Below are 5,315 nucleotides of genomic sequence, written 5' to 3'. Positions count from 1 at the left end.
ATAAAATTCTTTCCCTATATCCTTGAAATGATTCTTTCATTTCAATTGACCTCGTGATAAATTCCTCGCAATACCGATTTCTCTCTCGATTGTCAAGATTTTTATTAAACGTTGGCCCTGAGTGGACTGAGCAAGTTTTTGCCCAAACTTTATTAATAAATTGAGTTAATACTTATTGCCAAAATTGTATACGATCATATGTATATACAATTTAATTCAATATGGAAATATTAATAATGGTCATCACATATACTTTCCGTAACCGTATAACTATAAGACGTATCGTAAGATATACCGTAAGAATTAGTCAATCAGAGCTGAACATTTTTGATAATGATTGGCTAATTTTTATGGTGGTACATCTTACTATTATGGAAAGTGTGTGCGGCAGCCCTACAGAAAAGTTTAAAAGTTCCAAAAAGAAATCAGAAATAATATTACAAAAATGCTAATGCGAGTCTACACGGTAATTGTTTTGAAAATCTATATTTTAATGATTGATTACAAAGTTAAAACTGTCTATGTTTTGATCCTAGCTTTCAATCCTCTTCAATGCGTAGAAGATGCAGTGAGCAAATGGCTAAAATATTACTATAATACATTTGAAACTGATGAGAAACTTTATTATTTATCTATTCATGAGTATACTTCTGCTTTCTTTATGAAGAATATACGGGATATATTAGAGAAAAATATGTTAAGTTTATCCCTGCTCACGTAATCGTTACTGAGATATTATTTGGAATATATGTCAATGTCAGTATTTAACCTCAATTCGCACATGTATGATGGGGGGGTGGGGGGGGGGGGGGAGATAAGCCCTCGGAATTTCAATTATCCGTTACGAACAGGTTAACTGTGTCACTAAATATATGATGAACTTACAGTATTACAAAATAATTAGCCTCGTGGCATTGTGCTGACAATAAGAATGTCACATTATTATTTAAAAGCTTTTCTTGTAGTGTCTGCAATAATTTGCGTTTAGCTATTTTTTGTGAAATAAAAATGACTTATATTAAAAAAACAGCGAGTGTCTTATTAATTTGCACATAATTTGTTTATGTAACGTAAGAATTTTAAATATATAACATTCGCAAAAACCATCTTGCGCGTAGTTGAATGCTCTTTATTTTTGTGTTTGTAATAAGATAGGTACGTGTTTCGTGAGAAAAATGTGAGATTTTTTTGTAAAGTTATTGACACTTGTAAGTTGCATAAATTTATAAAAAACGCCACTCATGGAACATTCAAATTATATCGTCGAAATAATTAGTCAAAGTAGAACTCGAATTTTTTAACTATATAGTCCATTCGAGTTCTATTTTGAAATTTTCAGTTACTTCATAATTGAAAAATGGGAATATGATATTTTTACAAGATTTTTAAATTGATGAATTGATGAAAAATGTTCATAAAAATTGTAAACAAATGGAAAATGATTTATTTATATGAAAATAATAAATTAAAAATAATCCAATCATGGATCAATTTAAGATCTTCAAAATCGGACTTTTAATCTCGGAAAATCTTAAATTTTTTATGTACGATTAATTATTTCGATGATATAATAATTTGAATATTCCATGAGCTATGTTTTTTATAAAGTTGTGCAACTTACAAGTATCAATAACTTTACAAAAAAATCTCACATTTTTCTCACAAAACACGTCTTATTATTATCTATAGAATATGTTAGCAAATTAAAAAAATAAAATGATGTTTCTAAGTTGCACGGTTTGACGTAGAATAGATTGTAAGTATATACTAATAAAGTCATTTTAAGGAGAAAACATGTAAAATATTAACTTACTTTCAATGGTACAAATTAGTACAAATTCAGTTATGTTAATTTTTTCCTTTATTTTGTTTTTTTGTTATGGTCCTGCCAGCTTAAATATTATCAACGTCATTGTTTTCTTGGAAATGACATAATATAGAATTGTTTTTGGCAGCACAAAATAGTACAAACTCAATCATATTGATTTCTGATATTATTTTTTTTTATCTTTTATTTTGTATTGGTCCTAAGCTTAATATTAAGCCAGCAGCGTCATGATTTTTTTCGAAATGGCAAACGGTATAAAATTAATGGTACAATTTAGTACAAAATGAATACTAAAAATTTTGATAGGTCCGATTTGATTCTACTGATTTGGTCCTGCTAGCTTTATAGAGCTGTTTTCAAATAGTTACAACATTTCAAAAACTTCTGTATCGTTTTATCACATTGATGAAAGTATGCTTTTGTGTGAATAGGAAATGGTTAGCGAAAATCTTTTATATATATATTTACTTTTCAGCAATAAAATTTTGAATGGTATTATTTGTATATATATTTGTCAGCTCCGTAAATTAATGATGACAACATAAAATAATAAATAACCACAAATAAATATTCGTGAACTTTGATTGATTTATACTTATCTGTTTTCTGTCCTCTGTAGCAATTCTTACAATTATATAATGTATTAATCATTTCTAATATAACTAATTTTTTTAAACATTTTTATTAAAACTTTAGAAAAGTAAAAAATGTCACGAGTATTTAATTAATTTCTCGGTATTGTGTCTCTTATAAGCATTTTGTTACAACGACAATATAATATTAAATATACTTTGTTTTTTCCTTTGAAATGAAATTGATATAATTTTTTTGTAATATCAATATATCACGTATACTTTGATAGATATATTGCTATTTGGAAACCTTAATACGTCAAATGTATTGATGTAATTATTCGCCATTGCATTACACGCTTCTTATTTAAAATTTAGAGCATGTAATAGGCCGTCTCGTCAGATTATCATAATGCTTACTCAATCAATATTAGAAAAATGCCTATTATGGTCGAAGCTGAATCTTCATTGCTTTAAATAATTCAATCTTGAATTACTAATGTACACTATACATGTACTTGCATATATACCATATTGGGTAATTCTTTCGAATAGGGGACCCCGCTCCTATGACCTTGATCTTGACATATGTTGTCTAGGTCATGACCCTGAGTAACCTCCAACAAGTTTTAGCCGTCGCTCGTTCTTCGTTAAAAAGTTATTAACAAAAGAAGTTTGAAAAATAACGTATTATTTTTGCTATATATACAATATTAAATACTATTCTACATAGGTTTGGACTTTCAGGGGCGCACGACTCTCACCTCCGACTCTCACCATATGGGGTGAGAGTCGGAGGTGAGAGTCGTGCGCCCCTGAAAGTCAAAACCTATGTAGAATAGTATTTAATATTGCATATATAGCAAAAATAATACGTTGTTTTTCAAACTTCTTTTGTTAATAACTTTTTAACGAAGGACGAGCGACGGCTGAAACTTGATGGAGGTTACTCAGAGTCATGACCTTGACAACATATGTCAAGGTCAAGGTCATAGGAGGGAGGTCCCCTATTGTACAGTTTTACCGCGAATTAAATTGACAAGTAATTTAATAATTTGATGCTACCTTCAAACATTATAAAGGTGTTAATATGTTGAAACTGTTAATAAATTTATTGCAAAAAATATTACCTCGGCCGGGACTTGAACCTGGATCTCTTGTAACTCCGTACGAGCGTCCTAAACCATTAGACCACCGTAACAATAGTAATGCTTACTATTGTTACGTTGTTGACATATGTGATGAACATTACGACAATTCATCATACATCGTATAATGAAATAGTTTCATAAGCTTACAATTATAATCGTCATTTTATCAAAAATTACGGATTGGTTAAGGGAATGCTGGAATGACCAAATTGTCGAGATTGCAAATCGATATAAATCTCCGAATTTACTGAATGAAATCGAAAATCTTTTTACAGAATTAAAGTAGACGTAAAATCGAGAGCTACTGCAATGAACTTTACCTACACTAAAATCGAAAAAAAGTTAAAAATTTACATTTTTTCAACTCGGCTGTCACCTGACGTAGATGTTTCTTTAATACAAAAGTTTTATAACTTGATTAAACAAAACGACAATTTAGCACTTAGTGCTTTACATGCATAAACAATACTGTGTTTATGAAAGTAATTGTAAGATTAAAAGCTTAAAAAAGAAAGATTTGCTTTGATTTGTAATCACATGTATACGAACTCTGAGCGAAGACTCGTAAACAAGGCAATAATTGTGTCTAGCAGTAGGTGTTTGATTTCTTGCAAGAGATTGCGTTACAATATGTTAGATAAGGACAGATACAGACGTTTGAGTGAGTTAGAACGATAATGTAATAGCGTTTTTCACTGCTAGAGCTGGTGCGCACTCAATGCGCATTAAAGCTGTTGTACACTATCCTAATCTGAATGTAAAAGTGAGATATCTCAATTAATAAAATACTCAATGTATATTTTATCAAATATCACAATAAAATATATTGACGTGTGTGAAGCTAGCATATCATATATCAGCATCGCATGAAATGACACCAGTTCTGCTCGCACCCACCATAGTTCTACAGTTCTATATCGGTTTTATTAATAGTTCTATCGAATTACGTCCAGAAAAAGCGATTTAAAAAATGAACTAACTTCCCGTCTTACCATCCAGCATCTCATAGGATTTCGAACGTGTGAGGTGTAAAGTACAAAAAACCAAAGAGTTCTATCGTTAAAACTTAATACATCAATAGTTCTGGCCAAAAAACCAAATAAGTTGTCCGAAAACGGTATATATTAACACGTACAGGTGATATGCTGGACGATTGGTGACAGTTCTGAAAGGTTTATGGTATTTATCGTGTAGATCTGATTCTGCCCTAACGAGTTCCGAAGTGTTCTGATGATAAAAATTATTTATTAATTTTTTAAACAATTTTAAAGACCCGAAACGAGGTACTTTTCAGAGCACATGTGTGATATGCTGGTCGAAATCAAACAGTTCTATAAGTCTTATGGTGCTTGTCGTGTAGCTACGGATGTATCCTAACGAGTACCGAAGAGTTCTGATGATAAAAATTATTTATTAATTTTTTAAACAATTTTTAAAACCCGAAAGAGGTACTTTTCTGACCACATGTGTGATATGCTGATCGAAATCAAACAGTTCTATAAGTAATATAATATATTATAGGACCGTACATGTGATAACACAAACTATAGAAAATCAAAGCCTTACACGGTCTAGCTGGATCTTAATGCTTGTATGATTCTTATGTGAATTTATATACTACGTATGTAGTCCCACAGAAACGCGCGCCGAAAAATTTTTCGGTCTTGAAACGCTAACTCTACTAAACTACCGCAGTAATATCACGAGTTAAATTGACTAGCAATTTTAACAAATTTTTGATGCTTATTCGCATCTTCGAAACGA

Source organism: Trachymyrmex cornetzi, unplaced genomic scaffold (genome assembly GCF_001594075.2).
Source record: "Trachymyrmex cornetzi isolate Tcor2-1 unplaced genomic scaffold, Tcor1.1 scaffold390, whole genome shotgun sequence".
Lineage (NCBI taxonomy): Eukaryota > Metazoa > Arthropoda > Insecta > Hymenoptera > Formicidae > Trachymyrmex > Trachymyrmex cornetzi.
The sequence above is the reverse complement of the archived record's forward strand: the minus strand, read 5'-3'. Positions refer to the sequence as shown.